Source organism: Echiichthys vipera (genome assembly GCF_963691815.1).
Source record: "Echiichthys vipera genome assembly, chromosome: 6".
Classification (NCBI taxonomy): Eukaryota; Metazoa; Chordata; class Actinopteri; order Perciformes; family Trachinidae; genus Echiichthys; species Echiichthys vipera.
In genome coordinates, this window is record NC_139831.1 from 25,914,478 (window position 1) to 25,930,765 (window position 16,288).

Consider the following 16,288-nt stretch of genomic DNA (forward strand, 5'->3'; position numbering starts at 1 on the left):
AAAGTCTTGGTCAGACAAGCATTGTGAATTGGAGCGTTATCCTGCTGAAAAACCCGGTCATTACCACACAGACGAGGGCCCTCAGTCATGAGGGATGCCCGCTGCAACATCTCCACGTAGCCAGCTGCTGTTTGACGCCCCCACACAACCTGGAGCTCCATTGTTCCATTGAAGGAAAAAGCACCCCAGATCATGATAGCACCCCCTCCACTGTGCTGCGTAGAAAACAACTCAGGAGGCATCTCCTTGTCATGCCAGTAACGTTGGAAGCCATCAGGACCATCTCATCTCATCTCATCTTCATCTGCTTATCCGGGGTCGGGTCGCGGGGGCAGCAGCTTTAGCAGGGGACCCCGATCTTCCCTTTCCCGGGCCACATTAACCAGCTCTAACTGGGGGATCCCGAGGCGTTCCCAGGCCAGTGTGGAGTTAAATCTCTCCACCTAGTCCTGGGTCTTCCCCGAGGCCTCCTCCCAGCTGGACGTGCCTGTAACACCGCCCTAGGGAGGCGCCCAGGGGGCATCCTTACTAGATGCCACCTAAACTGGCTCCTTTAAACGCTAAGGAGCAGTGGCTCTACTCCGAGTTCCTCACGGATGGCTGAACTTCTCACCCTATCTCTAAAGGAGACTCCAGCCACCCTCCTGAGAAAACCCATTTCGGCCGCTTGTACCCGCGACCTCGTTCTTTCGGTCATGACCCAGCTTTCATGACCATAGGTGAGGGTAGGAACGAAGATTGACCGGTAGATCGAGAGCTTTGCCTTCCGGCTCAGCTCTCTTTTCGTCACAACGGTGCGGTAGAGAGACTGCAACACCGCCCCCGCTGCTCCAATTCTCCGGCCAAACTGACGCTCCATCGTCCCCTCACTCGTGAACATGATCCCGAGGTACTTGAACTCCTTCACTTGGGGTAAGGACTCATTCCCTACCGGGAGTAAGCAATCCACCGGTTTCCTGCTAAGAGCCATGCCTTCAGATTTAGAGATGCTGATCCTCATCCCAGCCGCTTCACACTCGGCTGCAAACCGATCCAGTGAGTGCTGAAGGTCACTGACCGACCCTGCCATCAGGACCACATCATCTGCGAAAAGCAGAGACGAGATCCTCAGCCCACCGAACTGCAACCCCTACCCACCACGACTACGCCTTGATATCCTGTCCATGAAAATCACAAACAGGATTGATGAAAAAGCGCACCCCTGGCAGAGGCCAACCCCCAACGGAAACGAATCCGACTTACTCCCGAGGATCCAGACACAGCTCTCACTTTGGGTGTACAGAGATTGGATGGCCCACAGAAGTGACCCCCTCACCCCATACTCCCGCAGCACCTCCCACAGTATCTCCCAAGGAACCCGGTCATATGCCTTCTCCAGATCCACAAAACACATGTAGACTGGATGAGCATACTCCCAGGCCCCCTCCAGGATCCTTGCGAGAATGAAGAGCTGGTCCGTTGTTCCACGTCCAGGACGGAATCCACATTGTTCCTCTTCAATCTGAGGTTCGACTATAGGACAAACCCTCCTTTCCAGCACCTTGGAGTAGACTTTACCAGGGAGGCTGAGTGGTGTGATACCCCTGTAATTGGCACACACCCTCTGGTCCCACTTTTTAAAAAGAGGAACCACCACCCCAGTCTGCCACTCCCTTGGCACTGTCCCAGACTTCCAGGCAATGTTGAAGAGGTGTGTCAACCAAGACAGCCCCTCCCAACCAAAAACTTTCAGCATTTCTGGACGAATCTCATCAACCCCTGGGGCTTTGCCACTGTGGAGTTGTTTGACTACCTCAGTGACTTCCGCCAGGGATATTGACAATGATTCCCCATCAGCCTCCAGCTCTGCCTCTACAAAAGAGGACGTGTGAGTCGAATTAAGGAGTTCCTCAAAGTGCTCCTTCCACCGCCCGATTACCTCATCGGCTGAGGTCACCAGCGTCCCGTCTTTACTGTAAACAGCTTGGACGGTTCCCCGTTTCCCCCTCCTGAGATGTCGAATGGTTTTCCAGAAGCACCTTGGTGCCGCCCGAAAGTCCTTCTCCATGGCTTCTCCGAACTCCTCCCACTACCGCTGCTTTGCCTCTGACACAGCAGAGGCTGCAGCCCTTCTGGCCTGTCGGTACCTTGCAACTGCCTCCGGAGTCTTCTGGGATAGCATATCCCGGAAGGCCTCCTTCTTTAGTCGGACAGCTTTCCTGACCACTGGTGTCCACCACGGTGTTCGAGGGTTACCGCCCCTTGAGGCACCTAAGACCTTGAGGCCACAGCTCACCGCTGCAGCTTCAGCAATGAAAGCTTTGAACATTGCCCTCTCCGGTTCAATGCCCCCAACCTCCACAGGGATGCCAGAAAAACTCCGCCGGAGATGTGAGTTGAAGATCTCTCGGACAGGGTCCTCCTCCAGACGTTCCCAGTTCACCCGCACTACTCGTTTGGGTTTACCTGGTCTGTCCAGAATCTTCCCCCATCCTCTGATCCAACTCATCACCAGATGGTGATCAGTTGACAGCTCTGCCCCTCTCTTCACCCGAGTGTCCAAAACATACAGCCTCAGATCAGATGATACAATCACAAAATCAATCATCGACCTTTGGCCTAGGGTGCTCTGGTACGACGTACACTTATGAGCATCCTTATGTTCGAACATTGTGTTAGTTATAGATAATCAGTGACTAGCACAGAAGTCTAATAACTGACGACCACTCTGATTTAGATCAGGGAGGCTGTTCCTCCCAATCACGCCTCTCCAGGTGTCTCCATCATTGCCCACGTGGGCGTTAAAGTCTCCCAGCAGAACTATGGAGTCCCCTACCGGAGCCCCATGCAGGACTCCATTCAGGGTCTCCAAGAAGGCCGAATACTCTGAACTGCTGTTTGGTGCATATGCACAAACAACAGTCAGAGTTTTCCCCCCTACCACCCGCAGGCGTAAGGAGGCGACCCTCTTGTCCACCGGGGTGAACTCCAACACCGCGGCGCTCAGCCGGGGGTTTGTGAGTATCTCCAAACCCGCCCGGCGCCTCACACCCTGGGCAACTCCAGAGAAGAATAGTGTCCAACCTCTATCCAGGAGTACTGTTCCAGAACCAAGACTGTGTGTGGGGGTAATCCCCACCAGATCTAACTGGTAGCGCTCTACCTCCCGCACAAGCTCCAGCTCCTTCCCCGACAGAGAGGTGACATTCCACGTCCCAAGAGCCAGCTTCTGCAGCGCACCCGACCCAAGTGGTTCCTCCTGCGAGTGGTGGGCCCACAGGATGGAGAGGAGAGAGGTGCCACGTCACTTTTTCGCGCTGTGCCCAGCCGGGCACCGTGGCAAACCCGGCCACCAGGCGCTCGCCGGCAAGCCCTCTGTCTGGGCCTGGCTCCAGACGGGGGCCCCGGGCTTCCTCCGGGCAGGGTCTCTCTTCCTCTTCGTTGTTTGTCCATTGAGTCTTTGTGAACCATTCTTAGTCCGGCCCCTCGCCTGAGACCACTTTGCCATGGGAGACCCTACCAGGAGCACTAGGCTCCAGACAACACAGTCCTCAGGTTCACATGGACACACAAACCTCTCCACCACGATAAGGTGATGGTTCCCGGAGAGGACCATCAAGGTAAAAAATTTTCTCGTCAGAGAATAAAACTTTCTTCCATCTTTGAATGTCCCAAGTTTGGTGCTCCCTTGCAAAGTCCAGATGGGCAATTTGTGGCATTGAAGTAGACGTGGCCTTTGAAGACGTTTCTTGTTTTTGAAGCCCTTCCTGTGCAGATGCCGTCTGATGGTTATTGAGCCGCAGTCAGCACCAGTAATGGCCTTAATTTGGGACGAGGGTCGTCCCATGTCTGGATGACGGATCATGATTTTTTGGGGTCTACCACTTGATTTTTTTGTTCCATAGCCCTCAGGATCTTTTAAGAAATGGAAAATGACTGTTTTACTGCGTTCAACCTCAGCAGCGATGGCCCTTTGTGCGAGGCCTTGTTTATGCAGCTCAACAATCCTACCACGTTCAAAGACGGTCAACTTCTTTGCCTTTGCCATCAAGAGATCCTCACAGTATGATTACTTGACAAGAAATGACAGGGAATCCAAATTTTTGCACAGATTGTGGCTTTTAAAGGCTGTGGTCTTAAACTTTTGATCAGCTGATGAACAGCCTACTTCAGTTAAATTGTTGTTTTCAATAAATAACCTGCTCAAAACGTTTGGTCTCTTTTTCCAATTTCTTCTTTTTGCATCTTGAAGCTCCACTTAGAACCTTGTTAAGTTCCAACAGTGCAAAATACAAATTCAAGCCATTTTTTAACTGGTCTTAAGATTTTGATCAGGATTGTATTTGAAAAAATAATGATAATAATCAAGAGAAATAATAGGAATCTACATACAATAGTGCAAAAGTTACTAAAACCAAAATATGTCCTGGGTATGTTGAACTTCATAAAGCGTGATTGTTTTATCTGTGATTATATAAAAAGTATCTTTAAAAATGAAAACCTTATATTGATCTACCACTGCTAAACGCTTTTGTTGTTGAATGTTGAGTGGTAAGTGTTAAGCACTGTCAAGCAAAACCTACAAAACATGTTCCAGTTGCTGGTCCATGTAAGGTTTGTGCATTATGAAAGTGATTGTTTTTTACCCATCTGTAGACAGCATGAATAACCAGACCAATACTACTCAGTCCTGAAAAGAACTTTCCATTTTCTGTCAAGCCTACTGTATTTCAGCCAGCTTGTTTATCTGCATCAAATCAATGGGTGAAAACAAACCTAATTCAGACTTTTCAGAAGTTTGATGTTGGACATCTCGATAGTCAAATGGAAATACGGCTAAAGTAGTGTCTGCTCTCTCTCCTGCCAAAAAATGCCTGTCTGTGTCTTTGAGAGTGCAGGAGCTCTGCTAGTACTGATGCCCCGTCTGCTGTCATTATTTACCTACTTAACACCATCAAGAGAAACAGAATAAAAAAGAAGAGACTGGGGCCATGAGGCTGCAGTAATGGGCTTGTAATGGACTATAAAACAGCAGTAAAATCCACAGAGTAACCCTCACAGGCCAAATAATACACAAATACATGCACGCCGTCTCTCTAGTTATCTGCCTGTTGCGTGTGGCCATAAAAGATCTCCTCCATGTGCCTAAACCTGTTTTCCCTTTTCTCAGCAGGCTGGCAATCAGGCTGACACACCTGCAACCGATCAACTCCCTGATTGCCAACCTGCTATATAAAGCCAGCAAGACTGTTCCCTCGGGAGACACAGACCCACCAGCACCTTTGGGCCCGCATTATGATTTGTTAAAAGCTTTGTTTTAGTAGTTGTTTTATTTTTGGCCTGGAGATTGCTGGCTGCCTTCTTTTCTTTGTTTGGTTTTAAGTTTATAATTTGGTTTTGTGAGGTAGGGAGGGGGGCCAGCTCCGACGACCCTATAAGGGGTGGCCTGGTCCCCCCCCTCCATTTTTGCTGAGTTTGGCCGGCATCTCCAGGTCCCTTTTTGGGTTTGCCGATTTCTTTTTTGGTAAGATCCTCATTTGTATTTCCCTAGTTTTCCCTTCAGGAATGTTTAGTTGTTTAATAAAAAACTTTAAAAGTTCTATCTTCTTTGTTGTCCTTTTATGTTTCGGTCTCCAGTTTGAGCCACTAGTCAATTTATTAAATTATTTGGAGGCCGTAACACTGCCGCAGACCTCCTTAAACTGACATCGATCAAACAGTAATGATAAATACACCGCTAGAAACATGCAGCTGGGCAATTGCACTTGAATTTATTATAGAGTGAGCCAGTCGCGTTTGTTTTCTATAACATGTACCATTGTGTGTAAAAGTGTTTCCAATGTGATTTCCATCAGCGGGAAAATGTCAATAACCATAATACAAAAAAAATAGAATGGAAGAATACAAACAGGAGTAGATGGTGAAGCAGACAACAATCACACTCAGGGACACAAACGGCTCTCCAGCTATGATAGAAAAAAGAGAGCCTGTAGCCAGGAGATTAGGTTTAAGGATTGCCCCAGGTGATTTCTTCCCGGCCTCCTCACTCCTTCACCACCTTTATTCAAGGCAGTATGCTGAGGATTTGCAGTTAACTTGGCTTTTAGATGCATATCTGGGTTTTTTTTTGGTTTTTTTAATTAGATCAAAACAAGTGTTGAATCTTGCAATTATGAGAGTAGCATTCCAAAGTAGTTCTGCTAGTTTCAGGGTTTTTTTAGTTGCCTTGCTGGATTCTCGCCATATCACAAGATTATACAGGAATTGCAGGAATGCGACACACAAATCTCCATCATGTCAGGCTTCAGGTAATGGGTTTGTGTAAGAGCTACCGTGGCCCGGACAGTCAGCGTCCTTTAGGGGTGTGGTTTCTTGATGAAAAAGATGTTTTCACTCTTCTTCCAACTGACTTCAGCAAGAGTTTTTGTTTTTTTACTTTATCATTGGGGAGTTCGCCTTTTTAAATAAACAGCTTTTTTTTAAATATGCAATCAGTGCATGACTTTAAAGGCACCGATTTATGCATGAAAAGTATAAAATCAAACATTTTAAAAAAGATGCTTCGACTGATTGAACGGAAATGCGGAGGCAGTGTTCTCGTCAGTTCAATTTTTTTGGATCCAAGTTTTGATTGATGATTGAAGGAAATTTCTGTAACAAGATCATTCGTTTTGAAAAAAAAACCACAAATGGTTTGTTTAGGTGTGAATTACAGAACTAGATTTAAGACTTAAACCCATTTAATCCAATCATTAACAACAGTGACCATAAAAAACATTTTCATTGTCAGGCTCTAAAAATGTTACTTACTAATAAAGGGTTTTGATTAAATGTGTGGCTGCATCGAAACTCGATTAGTAGTGGATGTTAACATGAAGATAAGACAAAGGTCTTTAGTACAGATCTTTAAAGTGAAATTCACGTGTAAAATCACCCCATCCAAACCCACAATGCACAGCTAATTTGAGTGTACATATGATGTACACTACATTGTACTCCCGCATACCACAATGCAATGCGGTCGTATTTTACCGGAGGAGGAGAAGAAGAAGCAGAAGAGGTGCCAGAGAGCCAGGTAGCCAGAGAGCTAACTGCAGTTACGAACCATTACCAACAACCGTTACGAACAACCATTACAAACAACCTTTACTCACAAGCTGACTACTGTTACTCGCTGTGAAATAAATGGAATAAATAAACTGTGGGCTATTACAGCTCACAATCAGGACACAAAACCATTGTTAACAAAACCACACTTTAACACCATCAAAATTTCAACAATTTATTTGCGATTTAACATTGAAATAAATAGACCGGCGTCCTGTCAAGGGCGTAACCCGCCTCACACCTGATGTCAGCTGGGATCGGGTGGTTGAAGATGAATGATGAACGAACTTGTCACCCCCGAGCTAATCCGCGTTGGCCACATTTTGCTGTTAGCGACTGTTAGCGTCTGTCCAAGATTTCTCCGTTAGTTGTTCATATACGGAAAAAAATGTCTCGAAGGCTTATTTGATGAGTATAAAAAAAGCACATTGGACATGATCACCAATTGGTCTTCTCTTTACCCACAGGAAAAACAACCTACCAAGCATGCACCTACCAATTGGGAGAGGCGATGGGCCGTGGCGTAACAAACATTGTAATAACTCTTAGTCCCCAGGAAGCACAAACACATGAAAAACTCTTCCTGTCTCCTTGTCTCCTGTCTGGTACAGGCTCCGCAGACTAAAACCTGTCGCATATCACCCTGTCTCAACAGTCCCATCAATCCCCAACCTAAACTATCTTAAAGCATCCCCTGCAGTGAAGTAGAAAGGCAGAAAAATGCCTTCGGTGATACAAGCCGCAGGCAAGACATCAGAAACTAGACAGTCAACTTTAGTTTCACAGTAATCTCTGTGCTCCTACCTGTAATCTGTACAGTGAGACACAGGCGTGAAACTACAGCTCTCACTTGTTCCTGGAGGACAGAACTCAATTCGTATGCCTTCGAACAATTGTGTGTGTGTGTGTGTGTGTGTGTGTGTGTGTGTGTGTGTGTGTGTGTGTGTGTGTGTGTGTGTGTGTGTGTGTGTGTGTGTGTGTGTGTGTGTGTGTGTGTGTGTGTGTGGCGCTAATAAAGCTGATGGCACTTTGAGCTACTGGTTTGATTAAAGACAGTTACTCTGTCTTCTTGTGCATTCCTTCTCCCTCATTCTCATTTCCTCTTTCCCTCCATTCTGGGAAGAAAGGATCAGAGAGAAGAGAAAGGAAAGACAGGAGAGGCGGAGAGAGGAAGGTGGGTGGTTAACCTTTGCAGAGATGCCACTTCGTTGATTTTTCTGTGTTTCATCTTACACTTCAACTAATTAAAGCCATCAAACACACACATACACACACACACACACACAGATCTACAGGCAGTTCTCAGTCTGCTAATTAAAGCCTCTGTTTCTACCTGATCTCTGCTGTATGGCCTAGACTGCTCACCTCTTTCACTCCCATCCCTCCGTCGCCGCAGCCTTCCGGAGCTGGTGCATCGCTTGTACATCTTCATCATTATGAGTCTGCACTGCTTTTGCTGCTTATGTCATTTTCCATGAAGATGCAGAGTGAGAGGGAAAGGTGAAGGAGTGAATAAATGCATCCTGAATCAATTTGTCATCCATCCTCCGTCTCTCCTCTTCTTTCCTAATCGCCTCACCTTACCCAACCACTCTGGGTTTTTTTTACGAGTAAGTTTCCGTAGAAATAGGTTCTCATCCTCAGAGTGGCATTTCTTATATTACAGCACTTTTTAAAATGAAACATTAACCAAGGTAAGTGACAAGCATGTCAGGCGGAGCTACTAAATGCACTTACTGGTAAATCCTGTTAAATTATCGTCAATTAAAGAAGTGGTTTCCCTGTATTCATTAGCGTGCCCCAGTGACTTGACAGCCAGCTGCTTAGAAGCATCCAGCAGGGTTTAGTATTTTTTTGTTTTGGCTAATCAAAAGGAGCAATATGATGGAAGAGGTTGTCAAATTTGAATGCCGACATCCATAAAAACGCTGGAAATGTATTTGTTCTAAGTTCCACATGGAGAAAACAAGAGTGTGATATTCCTCATGTAATGTTCTCAGCCTATTTAAAGAGATCACATACTGTAGTCTTTTTTTCTTTTAAGCTTTAAAGCTAGAGCTAATACAGCTAATACACTTTCAAAATGTCATAACTGCACAACCCATTCTCATTCCTAGGGCATTAAATACTGCCGTTTTGTCACGCCCCTCTGAGTTTAATACCAATGCACACGTTCCCCCTCAGCATAGGCTTTCAACTGCAAATATAAGCAGTCAGTACAAGTGCTCCAGTCAGTGTACAGAGGAGGTTGGGGTGATGGACGAGTCACACAAACACAGGACTTTTACCCTGGAGACCCCAGTTTGTGCCCCGTTCATGTACGTCACCCACAGACGTAATCCATTTAACCTAAATCTCTCCGTGACCAAGTGGTTTTGTTGCAACAACATGAACCACATGGTCCCCTTGTCTAAAACAGCGACCGTAGTGGAGCGCCATCTTCTTACGCAAAACAGCACAGAGTTGGGATGAGAACCAGTTGACCACCTGCAAATCTAGTTCTAATCTAGGCCATCTGCCAAACGGGTTAGAGGTGAAGGTTTTCCCTCATGGCGCGCTGACCCCAGGTTACAAAACCTGGCTCTCGGGATGCAGAATGGGTCTTGTGAGGAGTGAGGGTAAGATAGAATACAAGGTCGACGGTCAGATTGGTCAGCATTCAGAAGCTGTACTGAATTGTCATGGTGAACAGGGAATTGAGCCTGAAGAGGAAGCCTGTGATTTACCATTTGATTTACATTCCAACCCTAAACTATTGTAATAAGCTTTAGAAAATGTATTTCCTTTGCAGGGTGGCTGGGCTCATGCTTAAAGATAGGGTTATTAGAGATCCAGTAGGTTGGAGTAGAACCAATGCTCCAACCTCATTGAAAGGAGCCAGTTGAAGTGGTTCAGGCATCTGACTTGGATGCCTCCTGGACATGGTGTTCTTGGCATGTCCAACTGGGAGGACACCCATGAAATACAGGGGGTCCCATCTGGCCAGAGAACACCTTTGGATCCCCCAGGAAGAGTGGACGTGGCTGGTAAGGCTACCTTGCTTATCCATCCATCCACCCATTTCCAATGCTGCTGCCACCATTTTGTCTGTGTCCATGTCATGTTGGCAGCAGCATTGGAAATGGGTGGATGGATGGATATTTGAAATCTGTCATAGTATCTGAGAACAGGGACATCGGACTGTGGGGAAACAGGGACTGAGTATACAGGGCCACAAAGATAATACCAATGTAAAAATGAATAGTCTTGGATGCAGGGAGGGGCCCATAGAGAATGCCCATGTACAGGGTCCAGAACTTTCTCTTGGACACATAATGACTTGGTCACGACGAGTCTTGGAACCACTCGACCCAAGCTCAGATTTCATGCCAACATTTGTCGTAGATCTCATAGGACTGATTTCTTTAACTAAAGCTCTTGCCTTTTACAGCTTTAACCTCTATTATTCTTAGCTTTACCTCCTCCTCCTCCTTTCCTTTCATGCATTGTTGTTTTCCAGTGCTCCTGTACCCCACCGGGAAAAATCAATAAATGGCCAAATAACAGATTTTAGTATTTGGTTTGTACTTGGATTGAAAAAAATATGCTGTTTTTCATAGTCTGCTAAGCAACATGGTCGAAGCAAACTATCTTTTCTGTTAAAAATCCATAACTCTGCAGGATGTTCACTTCAACCAATCAGAAAGCAAGAATCTTGCCAATGCTCCCCTCCATCTCCCTGTGTCCCTCAACGATTTTTTTTTCCTCCAACACACACACAAACACCCTGCCGAGCAAGAGTCAGGGTTGGCAGACGAGCAGCGCCGTCATTTGTCAGCTACGTCCCAGAGGTAACATGAGGGATAGGCGGCACAAGTGTGTGTCAGTGTGTGCTTGTGTGTCAGTTAAATTGGGCGTAGCAGTGATGTTGTACGGAATAATCAAACAATTGATCCAAAATGTAGTTTGATGCTTCCTGGCTGGAACTTGAGAAGGAGTGGATGGAGGAGGGGGGAGAAGAGGCGAGGAATTAAAGAGGGGAAGATGAGGCAGGGAGAGGAAGAAAAACGAAAGGCAAACAGGGTTCTCAATCTGAATACATTTAAATACATTCTCTCATTTTTGTAATCATACTCTACTGGTGGCTACTGAAACGAGCCGAGCTGCCTCATGTCTGTGAATACGTTACCTCACAGTCTAAAGTTTATTGTTTGGAGAGACTTTTGAATTACAGTCCTTCAGGTAGTCCTGTGTAATACACTACTGCCATCCAGTGGTGAGACATTGGAATTACTTATTTCCAGTGGCCTCCTTACCTACTGTATCTCAGAATACTTCTCAATGATGTATGTATAATATTTTTCCCTTTTTATGCTTCACTATCATTGCTATTCCTTCGAACACACACTCAAGGCTGCACAAAACCAATCTACACACCAAAAAACCCATACAGATACATAACTCATTCATACACAAACATGCACTCACACACATACTGTAGTGGGCAGTGCAGCCCTAATATCATCCATTACATTGTGATCTCCACTAATAGGCCACTCCAGTGGCAGGCTAATTCAAGAGACTGATTAGCATAAGTGAGCTATGACATTCATTAGCCTCATCAAGTATTCATAAAGCTGACCAAAATAAATGGGATCCTCGCCACGCTGTCCAAGACAAGCACTAAAGTAATTTACATAGGCTGTGTTTTTCCTCCACTGATACTGACACACAGGCACACACACACACACACACACACACATAAAAACGACTGTGTATTCCAGAGGCATTTTGAATCAATTCTCAGTAGGTAAATGGGGATGAAGCTGAAGTATAAAATACAGCCAGCATGGTAAAGAACTAGTCTTTTTCTACTAATATGAGGTAATAAGGAAGTGAAACATAAACTAAGATGTAACCAGCTAAAATAGACTATAGACCCTGTCACGGTTGTCAACATTAACACTCTTAAGGTGTCCCAGTTTCTTTCTTGTTGCGGTGCAAGGAACTTTTAAAAGAAGGAAGAGTCTCTACTGCATTAGTTTCTTTGGTGCCAGTTCTATTTAAGCTAACGGGAAGTCCCATCAAAACCCATCGTACCTGTGTTGTTTCACCTTTGACTGAAAAGTGTCCACAAAATAAAATAAGAACACATTGCGTGATGTTGACTAGTATTTCTATCTAAATGTGCATATTTGGTTTCCTTGATATTGTTCTCCAGACAGATGGTAGGTCTGTCCAGCATCTGCTAATAGCTCAGCTCAAGCACAAAAATCAAGCAAAATGGACCTAACTTTCCCTTTTTACAGGATAGAAAAAGGGAAAGTTGGACCTCGGTAAATTGTTCACAAAAGATATCAGAGGGTCCCAGGTTTTGTAGAATCTGCTGATGGATCCGGTGAGGGTACATCTGATTTTTTCCAACTTAACATTCTGCATAAGGTCCCTGTGATGGAGTAGCAGCCTCCCATTTAAATAAGATTAGGCGTCTAGCTAATAGGGAGGCAAAGGCAATGACCCTCTGTAAGTGAGCAGGGGGCACAGATCCCACTGTATCTGAAAAACAACCAAAAACAGCAACTAATGGAGAAGGGGAGATGTTATAAGCATAAGCCTTAGAGATTACTTCAAAAAAGGATGACCAGAGAGGAACAAGTTTAGGACAAGACCAGAACATATGATAGGAAGTAGCTGGAGTCTGTTTACATCCATCACATAATGGGTCTACGTTTGGAAATATCCTTGCTAATTTAGCTTTTGAGAAGTGCAATCTGTGTAACACTTTGAACTGTATTAAAGAATGTCTGGAGCATATAGAAGAAGAGCGGACTCTAGTAAGAGCCATATCCGATTCCTCATCAGACAGTAGAGCCCCCAAGTCATTTTCCCACTGTTCCCGATTGTGTGAAATAGAGAGGTTGCAACTATTCATGATATGGGAGTAGATAAATGATATTCTGCTCTTGTCCAGCATATTGACCCTTAATAGGGAGTCCAAACAGGAAGGAGATGGGAGTGCAGGAAAGCTAGCAAACCTTTTCCGAGTAAAATCTCTAACTTGCAAGTATCTCAAAAAATTATTGGTCAGACCGAATTTTCTGGACAGTTGTTCAAAGCTAGCAAAAGTACTATTAACATACAGGTCTTCAATACTGTGAATGCCCTTGTTATACCAAATTTTGAAGCCATTGTCCATTAAGGAGGGTTGAAAAAGATGATTGTGTATTATTGGTGAGTGAATAGAAATACTCTGAATACCCAGTCATTTCTTAAACTGGCTCACAACAGGTAGTGATTGAGTTACAATTATGTTGTTCTTAATATTATTAATAAGTGATGGTAGGGTTGCACTGAGTAAAGCTGGGAGTGAATGTGGGCTACTTGTATTCTTTTCAATCTGGAGCCATGCAGGGATCCTATCATTCCAATTTTAACCACAGAGAGATGGCATTAAGGTTTGCAGCCCAGTAATATGTGCGCAAATTTGGGAGTGAAAGCCCACCTACACCCTATGGTCTCTCCATAAATTCTTTTCTAATGCGAGCAGACTAATTTTTCCATATAAAGGAAGAAATCATTCGATTAAATGCCTTGAAAAAAGATTGTGGTATATAAACAGGCAACGCCTGAAATAAATATAGAAACTTTGGTACAATATTCATCTTTACAGAATTTGTTCTCCCGATGAGGGATAGTGGCAAAATAGACCATCTTTTAATATCTCGTTTGCAATGTTCCAACAGAGGAGTGAGGTTGCTCTTAAAAAGACTGCAATAGGATTTGGTGACTTTTACACCCAGATATGTAAAGGACTCAGTGGACAACTTAATGGTAGATTGGGATATTCTCTGGCATTGCTACTAACTGGGAAATATTCGCTTTTATCGAGATTTAGTTTATACCCAGATATGTTTCCAAATTCCTGCTAGGATTTCAGGGATAGTTGTGATGGGGTGGGTGACGTAAAGTAACAAGTCATCTGCGTAAAGCGAGACGGTGTGAGTTAGGCCACCATGTGAGATACCTTGTATACTAGTATTGCCTCTAAGAGCTATGGCAAGTGACTCTACAGCTAAAACAAAAAGCAATGGACTCACTGGATCCCCTTGTTTCGTCCCTCTGTGAAGAGGAAAATATTCAGATGAGATACCGTTGGTATAAACTGAGGCGGTTGGATCAGTGTAAATTAGTTTGATAAGTTTGATGAGTGAAATTAGGGCCTAAACCAAACCTGCCAAGTGTATGAAAAAGATAATCCTACTCAACCCGATCAAATGCCTTTTCGGCATCAAGCGATATTACTGCTTCTGGGGATGGAGTGCTAGATTCAGTATAGATGATATTAAATAATTGTCTCAGGTTAAAATAGAACTGTCTGCCCTGGATAAACCCAGTCTGGTCCCCCAAAATGATATGAGGAAGAATTTTCTCGAGCCGGAGTGCAATGGCCTTTGAGAACACCTTACCGTCGCAGTTTGTTAAGCTGATCGGTCTGTAGGATAAGCAATCTCGAGGGTCATTATTCTTCTTTAACAATAGTGCAATAGATGCCTGGCGGTGTGTAGGCGGAAGAATGTTATTCTCCAGCGCTTCTCAATAGACTAAGAGAAGAAGCGGGGCAAGTTTATCCCTAAATTTTTTATAAAAATCAGTTGGAAACCCATCCGGGCCAGGGGCTTTTCCACTCTGAAGAGACATTATTGCATTGCTAATTTCCTCCAGCGTCAGATTTTGTTCCAGTCGTTCTTTAGAGTCAGGGTCAATTGTAGGAATGTTTAGATTAGAAAAAAAAGCGTCAAATTGGTTGCGATCTGGTGTTGAATCTGAAGAGTATAGGTTAGAATAGAACTCTTTAAAGCAGTTGTTAATAGCCTGGTGATCTTCTGTTGAGAAGCCATCAGGTAACGTGTTCTGCGAAATGAGACGGGACGAAGCTTTTTGACGGAGTTGACTAGCTAGTAATTTGGAAGGTTTATCCCCCCTTCATAGAATCTACTACGGGACTTAGAGATGAGCCTCTCCGCTTGGGTGGTAGTTAAGAGATCAATTCCAGTTGGTAAGCTTACTCTCTTCCTAATCAGCTCAGGGGTTGGAGAACCAGACATGAGTCTGTCCAGAGCCTTAATTTCTGAGGATAGCTCCTCAATATTCTTGTACTTCATTTTCCTAATATAAGCTGAGCAAGAGAAATAATCTGCCCCCTGCGATACGCTTTAAGTGCCTCCCAGAGGGTAGAGGCTGAGATGCCATCAGTCCTATTTACCTGCAGGAAGAAATATATTTGCTCTGTGATGAACTTCACAATGTCTAAGTCTGCCAGCAGAAGTGTGTCAAGCTGCCATGTCTGTTTTGTCTTCGGAGTCGGAAGAGTTACCTTGAGCAAATAGGGGTCAACCAAGAAAAAATCTATCCTGGAAAATGATTTGTGTACATTAGAGAAAAATGAATACTCCCTTTTGGTGGGATTTTTAAATCTCCATGGGTCTATAAGTTCATGTAAGTCTATGAACGACTGAATTGTTTGCACAGATTTAGACGGTCTTAGTGCAGACTGAGAAGAGCGATCCCAGACAGGGTCCATCACCAGATTGTAATCCCCAGACATAACCAAGTGATAACTATCCAGATTAGGAATGGAACTCAGCATTTTTTTTTAAAAAGCATAATCGTCATAGTTTGGGCCGTAAATATTGACCAGTACTAGGTGAAGTTGAAACAGCTCTCCCACAACCATCACGTACCTGCCATTTGGGTCCGAGACAGTATGTGATGCAATTAAAGGAATTTTTTTTTATGAATAAGTATAGCTACTCCTCTACCTCTACAATTAAATTGCGAAGGAAACATTTGCCCCACCCATTCTTTGTGAATTTTTGACTGGTCTCGATTTCGAAGGTGGGTTTCCTGTAAAAAGGCAAAACCAACCCAAAGACATTGTAAGTGAGAAAGAACCCTTTTTCTTTTGATTGCCTGATTCAAACCCTTCACATTCCAGCTTATAATATTCATGTCATCTTTACCTGGGACAAGATGTGGATTACTCTGTGTCATTGGAACCACTCCATTCAAAGATATCTGCGTCTAGCCCATTTAGATGGAAAAAAGAAAATCGGGTAGGTGCACAAACCACATATAAAGAAAATACCAAATAAAACAGAATACATTTAACACATAAATAAGCCTTACGTAGGCTATCCCCCCCAGAGAACTCTGAACTACTGCA